This window comes from Lepisosteus platostomus, chromosome 19, assembly GCF_059453375.1.
Source record: "Lepisosteus platostomus isolate fLepPlt1 chromosome 19, fLepPlt1.hap1, whole genome shotgun sequence".
NCBI classification, from domain to species: domain Eukaryota; kingdom Metazoa; phylum Chordata; class Actinopteri; order Semionotiformes; family Lepisosteidae; genus Lepisosteus; species Lepisosteus platostomus.
The window spans coordinates 15,946,412-15,958,405 of NC_142629.1; the positions used below are offsets into that span (position 1 = coordinate 15,946,412).

An 11,994-nucleotide genomic window follows, 5' to 3' on the forward strand; every position below is an offset into this window, starting at 1 on the left:
CGTAACAACTTGCTCCGCGATCAACGGAGCGTCACAGTTCCATATTATTATAACAGTGCAGGTGCTTAAAAAATATTATCAAACAGCTGGCAATAAACTAGTGGAAGCACTGTACGACAGGTATTTAGGAGCTTTATATTAACTCATAACTGTCGGCTCTAAGAGAGAGTTGCAAGTTCATTTTGATGAATTTACAAATGTAATCGAAATTCTATCTTGTTATATACCGTATATACCGGTTATGCAATGACAAAATGTTGAGGAACTACAGTCAATGAGTGATGTTCAGTATTTACAGGTGAGAGTGACGATCAGACACTAACCGTATATTTCACACTGCTTGATCTAAACTTCAAAGGCAGAAATTCTGAAACACTTTCTGACGCTGTTGTCTAATCTTTTACAATTCATGATCTGAATCCCTGGGGATGAATAAAGTATTTTGAATTGAAATGAAAACAAATCGTGCGCAATTAAATGCTCAATTAAAGTTTAAAAAAAGTTTACTCCATCAGCGGCTCAGTTAAAAGTATGGAGTGGGATTGTAGTCCACATTACGTACATCTAAAAGACTGCGGGATCCAGCCCAACTCCGGGTTCCAGTCCGTGTTTTAGACATGCCTAAATAATTAAAAGATAGGAGGCAGGTTAAGTTAATTTTGTATCAACCTTTCAATTGGTCTCCTTTAAAAATGGTTCTAGCAGCGTTTTTGCGTGTTTGGCTTTTAAGTAGCGCCCTTGCACCTGGAGGAAAATTATTCCGGTGTGTGTCGTTTAATTTGGGAAGCAGATTTCCGAACAAAGTTTCTTTTTTATTAGGATAGAAAGAGTTCAAAATGAGAAGAGAGCAGCCGTCTGAGCTTCCGAGTACCCCAAAATCGAATTTGACGCGCCCACTACCTGGAATTTAGAAAATGACTTTCGATGAAACGTTGAATTAAAACTAAACCAACAACTTCCTAACCTTTTACAATTCATGATCTGAATCCCTGGGGATGAATAAAGTATTTCAATTTAATTCAACTGAAAACAAATCCATGTTCAATTAAAGTTTCAATAATTCTACATCATCAATGCTTTAATACAAAGACGTTTTTAATAGATACATGTTCAATTATTTTATGTGAAAATAAATGTTTTCGAATATTTCCGAAATCTGCATGTGAGACAGTAATAGTTTCCAATGCTGTTTTGCTGATGTATTGAGTAGCAGACTAACAGTATAATTCTTACTGCTTGATCAAAACTTAAATTCTGGTTGACGCTTATATCTAATCTTTTACCATTCATTATGTGAATCCCTGGGGATGAATACTTTATTATTAATTCAATTGAATTGAAAAAAATTGTAATCGTAATGTTCAATTACCGTTTCAATAGAGTTTACTTCATCAACTTTACTCCAATACAAAGACATGGGTAAATGGCGGTTTTTAAAAAAGATACATGTTCAATTGTTTTACTTGAAAATAAAAAAATATATATTTTCAAATATTTCCGAGGTCTGCGTGTGTGAGACATAAGTTTCCAATGTTGTTCTGCAGATGTGTTATGAACTACCTACAGCAGGTCAACTTAATAATAATAATGTCCCTTAAATAACGACTTCCTGATGCCATTTCACGTTTCCGAATAGGCTTTGCTTAAATGAGCACTTGTAATACAGGAAGTTTCTAGTATTTTTAAACACGTAGCTCGGAAGACGGGTCTGATCTTTAAACATCCCTTGCTTTGCATATTTAAAACGGACAGATTGAGAAACTAAGAGCGAAATCAGCCGGCGCCCTCCCGGGCAGAGCCAATTGCAGACATTCTTACCCAGAGTGCTCGGGGCGCCCGGACGGGGTTACTAGCGGTCAAAGTCACGTGACCACCCGAAAAAAAAAAAGAGAGAGAGACGGCGCTATATCTGGGAAACGAAAGCAGCACAAGCCGGCACAGCACTAGCGAAAGTCGTGGGTCTCTTGAAGGGGTTGAAACTAAGCCAACTGTACGTCCAGCGTGGTCTGCGCTGGTGCACCCAGGCTGTTGCTGCAACATATCTATGAAATGTACATATTGGTGAGCTGGTCAGATTCAGAGCAATGTCACTATCACCGACTAGTTCTACTGGCTCTACACCGTTCGTTATTGAACACTTCTCGTGTTAATGGGTTTATTTGTACATTCATAAAAGCACTGTTATCCCAGTTTGCAAACTTCCTACTCATGGTAAAGGAGAATAAAGTGCTGTATACAGTGGGGAATGTATTCAAAATCAAACCCCCCAACAATCATGACACTGTAACTAGATAGTAAAAATGAATTGTTCTGCACAGCCGAGTAGCTTGTGCTATTGCAGACATGGTTGTACTAATTGCGAGAAAAAAAGAGTGTTCTACTGGAAAACGGTGCTATGTTTGGAATGCCAGTATTTCATTCCAGTTGGAGTAGCAAATATTTTACAGATGAAAACAAGGGGACGGCATAAACTTGTAAAAATGTGAAACGCAGACGATTATAAATGTGGGAAAGACATTAATTCTGTTTTTAGTATTTGCTTAGTGCTGTGGTGCTTAATCATATCAGAATATGTCCTGCTCTTTTTCAAATATTCCAAGGTGTCACTTCGACCAGCGAGCTGTGTTTCTTCCAGGTTTTCTGCAAGTCTCCACCGTGGCGCTGTCTCTGGCTGTGGCGATAGTGATTTCTGTGGTTTATGTCTTCATGGGGTCGACACCCGAGTCTGCCAAGACACCTCCGGGACCCTCAGCCTTGCCGCTCCTAGGAAACCTGCTCTCGCTGGATCTGTAAGATGTCATAAGAAATTAGATGTAGGAATAGTTGAATGAGATTGATTTGTTATTGTTGTCATTGTTCTTAATGACAACAGGGAGAGAGGGAAAGATCATCGAGGAAATCCAGTACCTCACTGAGGTGTTAATAGCATTGTGAAGATAAAAGGATTAATCATATATTGTTTTTCTGTCATGTGTTTTCCACAGTTTCTTCCTCTCCAATTCCTTAAAGACTCTCTTTTAGAGTCTTGCTGTACTCAAACTCTCCTGTCCTTGCATGCAGTAACTGCATTTTTAATTTCCTTTCAATATTTGATTATGTGGTTTCATTACAAACTATTTCTTTCCAGTAATGGAGGGCCGATACCTTTTTCTCTCCAGGAGCCCCTGAGCTGTGAACAGGCCTCGACAGTGACAGTAATCAGGGACAGAGTCAGGAAGGGAGAAGTGGAATTGGGCTCTAGTGAGCACTGGTGAACTGGGGTTCGAGAGGTGAAACTGGGAGCACACAAGGGTGGTGGTATAGAGAGACACAACCGCAGGATGTATTCCAGACTGATGCTGTATTCTTTCCTTTGGCAGAAAAACCACCTGACACCAGAGAACCTGTATACTGTGCTGTTCAGGGTTAAAATGGACTGACAGTGTCTCCTGGATACACTCACGAGACATTCAAGTTTAAATCCAAAGAATATCAAATCAAATCAAAGTTTATTTATCAAATGCACAACAATACAGCTTGCAGCAGTAGTTGCTGGCAATGAAATGTCTGTTCCGCGAGCTCCCAAAAATCACAACGATCACAGAAATCATAAAAATCACAAAATTGAGGTTATGAAAATAAGGTTACATAATAATAGATGTAGTAGTAATTGAATAAAACTAGCCATTACAGGTGATTTGCTAAAGGAGCTGCAGGTTGGCTATTTAGCAGTCTTATTGCCTGGAGGTAGAAGCTGTTCCGTAGTCTGTTGGACTTGGACCGAATGCTTCGGGATGACTGGGATGACTGGGGTCCTTGAGAATGGACCTGGCCTTCTTCAGACATCCAGCTGAGTAGATTTCCTGGATGCCTGGTAGCTCACAGCCGGTAAGGAGCTGCGCTGACTGCACCACCATCTGCAGTACTTTTCGATCCTGGGCGGAGCAGCTCCCAGACCAGGCAGTGATGCAGCCAGTCAGGATGCTCTCAGCAGTGCACCTGTAGAAGTTGGCAGACCTTACAAGAGAACGACAAAAGGGGATTTATTGATGCTTTTTGATCAAACATCAGGGGGTAAGAGAACAGAGGGGATCAGTTTCCGTGGACGTCTGTCTTTCCAGTGACTGGCTAGGAAAAACAGCTCACTTTTCCTCTCTGACTAGAGAAAATAATAAAAATGTTAATTGATATCTGCTCTGTGACTCAAAATTCTCTAACTTGTTTTTTCAATTTTAACTCCAGACAGTTTAATGAGACCAGAAAATAATACATAGTATAATTGCTACAATACTGATAGCCGAGTTATAAATCATCATCCTCATGAAACAACATTTCTTTATTCAGGTTTCAGGACAGATTCACATTTCCATGAAAATCTGATAAGCGCAATTATAGCCCTAAATGAGAAAGGCATGTGTTTCACAACAAAGATCAATTACAGACCAAATAATACATAGTACCAATCCTACTACAATAATTGCCGAGTTATAAATCATCATCTTCATAAACATTTATTTTAATCTGCTTTCAATTTTTAATTTCAATTCTGCTTTCAGGACAGATTCCCATTTCCAAGAGGATAATCTGATAAACACAATTGTAGCCCTACTTGCTGCTGGGACTGAAACAACAGGCACCACACTCTGCTGGGGGCTGCTGCTGATGGCTAAATATCCCCACATCCAAAGCTTAGTGAGCTTTAGTGAAGTAAATGAAGGCTGATCTAAATGACATATAAGGTTGGAACTGATGGTTCTAAACCAGGTATAGACAATATACAGTAGAGTAGTGCAAAATTATTTTTCTGTGTATAAATCTAACAATATAACTGGTCAAATTTCTGTAAGATTATGTAGGCTGAAAAGGTGTCATTGACAGAAATCTTAGTTCAAATAAAGCTGTAGTGAATTTTAGTAGAGTGGAAACCAGCAGATCCAGTTTCTGGATCCAGGGAACCTTATTTTTGCTCGTTATTGCCTCTCTTCTCTCAAAGGTCCCCTGTCTTTCCTCTGCTGACCTCAGTGCTCCAGGATGAGACCCAGTGGGAGACGCCTCATCAGTTCAACCCTGCTCACTTCCTAGACCCTGAGGGCCAGTTTGTGAAGAAGGACGCCTTCATGGCTTTTTCTGCAGGTACAGGACCACAGGGTGCAGCTCATTTGTAAAAGACACTGTTTATGTCTCATTTTGCATATGATAGGAATTAACTGAAAATAATTCTGAACATTTAAATAGCATACATGGGTCATATGAAACATTCGCAAGTATCATGATGGGTGGGCAATACAGCCTAACCACAGTGACACCCAGTGCTGCAGTGCAGAATTCAGCACAGACACTCACAGACCATGAGGAGGAGGGCTAACCTGTGTTGTTTCCTGTCCCAGGACGCAGGGCTTGTCTCGGAGAGAGCCTGGCCAGGATGGAGCTGTTCCTGATCTTCACCTCGCTGTTGCAGAAGTTCACCTTCTCTCCCCCTCCAGGAGTGTGGGAGTCTGAACAGGTTTGCCTTATTCCAGTTTTCTTTTCCAGACTGTGGTAACTGAGCTTCTAGTTTCTGGACAGTTTCTACGTCCAGACTCTGGTAACTGATTCTCTCGATTCTGCCTGCTTCCAGTCCTATTTATCCAGACTGTGGTATAGGAGCCTGTTGTGTCTGGAAAGCCAGGTTTGCCTGTGTCCAGTTTTTCTGTCCAGACTGCGGTAACTGAGCTTGGCGTTTCTGGACAGTCAGGTCTGCCTGTGTCCAGTTTCTTTGTCTAGATTATGTGTCACACAATGGCCTGAGTAAGGCCAAAGTAGGACCTTTTTATCTCAGACTGGCCCCACCGCAAAAGCACCCAAGCAAAACAAGTGCAGTCTATTCACATGGCTCCAAGTCCCTCACACCAGATAACAAAACCCCCAAAAAAGAAACAAAAGTAATTATTCAAATAAAGGTAGATCCTCCTTACCTACCTGTTCTCTCTCTCTCTGTTGATATACCACTATCTAACCACCAACAACCAACAAACCATGAATAACATCCATTTTGAGAGCGCTCTCCATTCACACCACAATACTCACTCATACCTGTTTTAAGTATATGAATGTGTATGAAATTAGGTATGTTTATGTACATGAATATATATGAAATTAGGTAATAGCAGTTACTAGTCAAGCTCTGAGTGTGCACCCTCAGGAACTTATCTAGCAACCGCTCAATGGAAGGTGTATCAATGTTGTATTTTCTGTGCTACCTGTACCCAGTGACAGGCTCCTCTGTCACACTTTCCTTATTGAGTCTCTCGTTTCTAGACAATCAGGGATGCCTGTGTCCAGTTTCTATGTCCAGTGTTAAAGCACTGAGCATGTTGTCTCTGGACAGACAGGATTGACTGTGTCCAGTTTTCTTGTCCAGACTGCGGTAACTAAGCTTTTAGTTTCTGGACAATCAGGGCTGCCTGTGTCCAATCTTATTTGTCCAGACTCTGGTATCTGAGCTTGTCGTTTCTGGACAGTCAGGGCTGCCTGTGTTCAGTTTCTATTAGCAGTGTTACACCACTGAGCATGCCGTCTCTGGACAGACAGGATTACCTGTGTCCAGTTTACTTGTCCAGACTGTGGTAACTGAGCTTTTAGTTTCTGGACAATCAGGGCTGCCTGTGTCCAGTCTTATTTGTCCAGACTGTGGTATCTGAGCTTGACGTTTCTGGACAATCAGGGCTGCCTGTGTCCAATCTTATTTGTCCAGACTCTGGTATCTGAGCTTGTCGTTTCTGGACAGCCAGGTCTGCCTGTGTCCAGTTTCTATTCGCAGTGTTACACCACTGAGCATGTAGTTTCTGGACAGCCAGGTTTGCCTGTGTCCAGTTTTCTTGTCCACACTGTGGTAACTGATTCTCTCGTTTCTGGACAGTCAGGGCTGCCTGTGTCCAGTCTTATTTGTCCAGACATAACTGAGAATGTCCACACTGTGGTAACTGAAAATGTCGTATCTGGACAGTCAGGGATGCCTGTGTCCAGTTTCTGTTCGCAGCACTACACCACTGAGCATGTAGTCTCTGGACAGCCAGGTTTGTCTGTGTCCAGTATCTTTGTCCACACTGTGGTAACCGAGCCTCTCCTTTCTGGACAGTCAGGTCTGCCTGTGTCCAGTTTCTATTAGCAGTGTTACACCACTGAGCATGTCGTCTCTGGACAGACAGGTTTGCCTGTGTCCAGTTTCTATGTCCAGACTCTGGAAACTGATTCTCTCGTTTCTGGACAGACAGGGCTGCCTGCGTCCAGTATTTTTTGTCCAGACTGTGGTATCTGAGCCTATCTTTTCTGGACAGTCAGGGCTGCCTGTGTCCAGTTCCTATGTCCACACTGTGGTAACTGAGCCTCTCATTTCTAGACAGTCAGGGCTGCCTGTGTCCAGTATCTATGTCCATACTCTGGTAACTGATTCTCTAGTTTCTGGACAGTCAGTGCTGCCTTTGTGCAGTGTTTCATGTCCAGACTCTGGTGTCTGAGCCTGTCATTTCTGGACAGCCAGGTCTGCCTGTGTCCAGTTTCTATTAGCAGTGTTATACCACTGAGCATGCCGTCTCTGGACAGACAGGATTGCCTGTGTCCAGTTTTCTTGTCCGCACTGTGGTAACTGAGCCTCTCGTTTCTGGACAGTCAGGGCTGCCTGTGTCCAGTTTGTATTCGCAGTGTTACACCACTGAGCATGTAGTTTCTGGACAGTCAGGGCTGCCTGTGTCCAGTTTTCTTGTCCACACTGTGGTAACTGAGAATGTCATATCTGGACAGTCAGGGATGCCTGTGTCCAGTTTCTGTCTCCAGAGTCTGGTAACTGATTCTCTCGATTCTGGACAGTCAGGGCTGCCTGTGTCCAGTTTCTATTTCCAGACTCTTGTATCTGAGCCTGTCAGTTTTGGACAGTCAGGGCTGCCTGTGTCCAGTATCTTTGTCCACACTGTGGTAATGGAGGCTCTCCTTTCTGGACATTCAGGGCTGCCTGTGTCCAGTTTCTATGTCCAGGCTCTGGAAACTGATTCTCTCGTTTCTGGACAGTCAGGGCTGCCTGCGTCCAATATGTTTTGTCCAGACTGTGGTATCTCAGCCTGTCTTTTCTGGATAGTCAGGGCTGCCTGTGTCCAGTTTCCATGTCCACACTGTGGTAAATGAGCCTCTAATTTCTGGACAGTTAGGGCTGCCTGTGTCCAGTGTTTTTTGCCTAGACTGTGGTATCTTAGCCTGTAATTTTTGGAAAGTCAGGGCTGCCTGTGTCCACTTTCTATATCCACACAGTGGTAACTGAGCCACTCTTTCTGGACAGTCAGGGCTGCCTGTGTCCAGTTTCTATTAGCAGTGTTACACCACTGAGCATGTAGTTTCTGGACAGCCAGGTTTGCCTGTGTCCAGTTTTGTTGTCCACACTGTGGTAACTGAGCCTCTCGTTTCTGGACAGTCAGGGCTGCCTGTGTCCAGTTTCTATGTCCAGAATCCGGAAACTGATTCTCTCGTTTCTGGACAGTCAGGGCTGCCTGTGTCCAGTCTTATTTGTCCAGACATAACTGAGAATGTCCACACTGTGGTAACTGAAAATGTCGTATCTGGACTGTCAGGGATGCCTGTGTCCAGTTTCTGTTCGCAGCACTACACCACTGAGCATGTAGTCTCTGGACAGCCAGGTTTGCTTGTGTCCAGTGTCTTTGTCCACACTGTGGTAACTGAGCCTCTCCTTTCTGGACAGTCAGGGCTGCCTGTGTCCAGTATCTATGTCCATACTCTGGTAACTGATTCTCTAGTTTCTGGACAGTCAGTGCTGCCTTTGTGCAGTGTTTCATGTCCAGACTCTGGTGTCTGAGCCTGTCATTTCTGGACAGCCAGGTCTGCCTGTGTTCAGTTTCTATTAGCAGTGTTACACCACTGAGCATGCCGTCTCTGGACAGACAGGATTGCCTGTGTCCAGTTTACTTGTCCAGACTGTGGTAACTGAGCTTTTAGTTTCTGGACAATCAGGACTGCTTTTGTCCAGTCTTATTTGTCCAGACTGTGGTATCTGAGCTTGACGTTTCTGGACAGTCAGGGCTGCCTGTGTCCAGTTTCTATATCCAGACTCTGGTAACTGATTCTCTCAATTCTGGACAGTCAGGCCTGCCTGTGTCCAGTTTCTATTCGCAGTGTTACACCACTGAGCATGTTGTTTCTGGACAGCCAGGTTTGCCTGTGTCCAGTTTTCTTGTCCACAGTGTGGTAACTGAGCCTCTCATTTCTGGATAGTCAGGGCTAACTGTGTCCAGTGTTTTTTGTCCAAACATAACTGAGAATGTCCACACTGTGGTAACTGAGCTTGTCTTCTCTGGACAGTCAGGTCTGCCTGTGTCCAACTTCTATGTCTAGACTCTGGTAACTGAGGCTCTCGTTTCTGGAGAGTCAGGACTGACTGTGTCCAGTTTCTATGTCCACAGTCTGGAAACTGATTCTTTCGTTTCTGGACAGACAGGTTTGCCTGTGTCCACTTTTCATGTCCAGACTGTGGTAACTGAGCCTCTCGTTTCTGGACAGTCAGGGCTGCCTGTGTCCAGTATTATATGTCCAGACTCTGGTAACTGAGCCTCTCGTTTCTGGACAATCAGGGCTGCCTGTGTTTAGTTTCTATGTCCAGACTCTGGTAACTGATTCTCTCGATTCTGGACAGTCAGGGCTGCCTGTGTCCAGTTTCTATGTCCAGACTCTTGTATCTGAGCCTGTCAGTTTTGGACAGTCAGGGCTGCCTGTGTCCAGCTTCTATTAGCAGTGTTACACAACTGAGCATGTAGTCTCTGGACAGCCAGGATTGCCTGTGTCCAGTTTCTATGTCCACACTGTGGTAACTGAGGCTCTCGTTTCTGGACACTCAGGACTGTCTGTGCCCAGTTTCTATCTCCACAATCTGGAAACTGATTCTCCCATTTATGGACAGACAGGTTTGCCTGTGTCCACTTTTCATGTCCAGTCTGGTAACTGACCTTCTAGTTCCTGGACAGTCAGGGCTACCTGTGTCCAGTTTCTATGTCCAGACTCTGGAAACAGATTCTCTCGTTTCTGGACAGTCAGGGCTGCCTGTGTCCAATTTTCTTGTCCAGACTGTGGTAACTGAGCTTTTAGTTTCTGGACAATCAGGGCTGCCTGTGTCCAGTCTTATTTGTCCAGACTGTGGTATCTGAGCTTGTCTTGTCTGGACAGTCAGGTCTGCCTGTGTCCAGTTTCTATGTCTAGACTCTGGTAACTGAGGGTCTCGTTTCTGGACAGTCAGGACTGCCTGTGTCCAGTTTCTATGTCCAGACTCTGGAAACAGATTCTCTCGTTTCTGGACAGTCAGGGCTGCCTGTGTCCAATTTTCTTGTCCAGACTGTGGTAACTGACCTTCTAGTTCCTGGACAGTCTGCCTGTGTCCAGTATTATTTGTCCAGACTCTGGTATCTGAGCCTGTCATTTCTGGACAGCCAGGGCTGCCTGTGTCCAGTTTCTTTGTCCTTATTATGTGTAACACAACGGCCTGAGTAAGGCCAAAGTAGGACCGTTTTATCTCAGACTGGCCCCACCGCAAAAGCACCCAAGCAAAACAAGTGCAGTCTATTCACATGGCTCCAAGTCCCTCACACCAGATAACAAAACCCCCAAAAAAGAAACAAAAGTAATTATTCAAATAAAGGTAGATCCTCCTTACCTACCTGTTCTCTCTCTCTCTGTTGATATACCACTATCTAACCACCAACAACCAACAAACCATGAATAACATCCATTTTGAGAGCGCTCTCCATTCACACCACAATACTCATTCATACCTGTTTTAAGTATATGAATGTGTATGAAATTAGGTATGTTTATGTACATGAATATATATGAAATTAGGTAATAGCAGTTACTAGTCAAGCTCTGAGTGTGCACCCTCAGGAACTTATCTAGCAACCGCTCAATGGAAGGTGTATCAATGTTGTATTTTCTGTGCTACCTGTACCCAGTGACAGGCTCCTCTGTCACACTATGCTAATTGAGTCTCTCATTTCTAGACAATCAGGGATGCCTGTGTCCAGTTTCTATGTCCAGTGTTAAACCACTGAGCATGTTGTCTCTGGACAGACAGGTTTACCTGTGTCCAATTTTCTTGTCCAGACTGTGGTAACAGAGCTTCTAATCTCTGGACAATCAGGTCTGCCTGTGTCCAGTCTTATTTGTCCAGACTGTGGTATCTGAGCTTGTCATGTCTGGACAGTCAGGGCTGCCTGTGTCCAGTTTCTATGTCCAGACTCTGGAAACAGATTCTCTCGTTTCTGGACAGTCAGGGCTGCCTGTGTCCAGTTTCTATGTCCACACTGTGGTAACTGATTCTCTCGTTTCTGGACAGACAGGTTTGCCTGTGTCCAATTTTCTTGTCCAGACTGTGGTAACTGAGCTTTTAGTTTCTGGACAATCAGGGTTGCCTGTGTCCAGTCATATTTGTCCAGGCTATGGTATCTGAGCTTGTCTTCTCTGGACAGTCGGGTCTGCCTGTGTCCAATTTCTATGTCTAGACTCTGGTAACTGAGGCTCTCGTTTCTGGACAGTCAGGACTTACTGTGTCAAGTTTCTATGTCCACAGTCTGGAAACTGATTCTCTCGTTTTTGGACAGACAGGTTTGCCTGTGTCCACTTTTCATGTCCAGACTCTGGTAACTGAGCCTCTCGTTTCTGGACAGTCAGGGCTGCCTGTGTCCAGTTTCTATCTCCAGACTCTGGTAACTGATTCTCTCGATTCTGGACAGTCAGGGCTGCCTGTGTCCAGTTTCTATGTCCACACTGTGGTAACTGATTCTCTTGTTTCTGGACAGACAGGTTTGCCTGTGTCCAATTTTCTTGTCCAGACTGTGGTAACTGAGCTTTTAGTTTCTGGACAATCAGGGCTGCCTGTGTCCAGTCTTATTTGTCCAGACTGTGGTATCTGAGCTTGTCTTGTCTGGACAGTCAGGTCTGCCTGTGTCCAGTTTCTATGTCTAGACTCTGGTAACTGAGGCTCTCGTT

General features: G+C 44.1%; 3 long non-coding RNA genes across 3 annotated transcripts in view; 1 reads left to right on the forward strand and 2 right to left on the reverse strand.

Annotated features, from left to right (window-relative positions):
• Positions 1 to 11,994, reverse strand: part of LOC148645222 (uncharacterized) — a 229,465-nt gene that overhangs the window by 186,736 nt on the left and 30,735 nt on the right. The window lies entirely within an intron of this gene.
• Positions 1 to 11,994, forward strand: part of LOC148645227 (uncharacterized) — a 197,263-nt gene that overhangs the window by 157,152 nt on the left and 28,117 nt on the right. The gene's annotated exons all lie outside the window — the stretch shown is intronic.
• LOC148645235 (uncharacterized) lies at positions 3,472 to 5,480 on the reverse strand. The gene is made up of 2 exons (XR_015928325.1): positions 5,346 to 5,480; positions 3,472 to 3,996 (listed from the first exon to the last, which is right to left on the reverse strand). It is a non-coding gene; the product is annotated as an uncharacterized LOC148645235 (long non-coding RNA).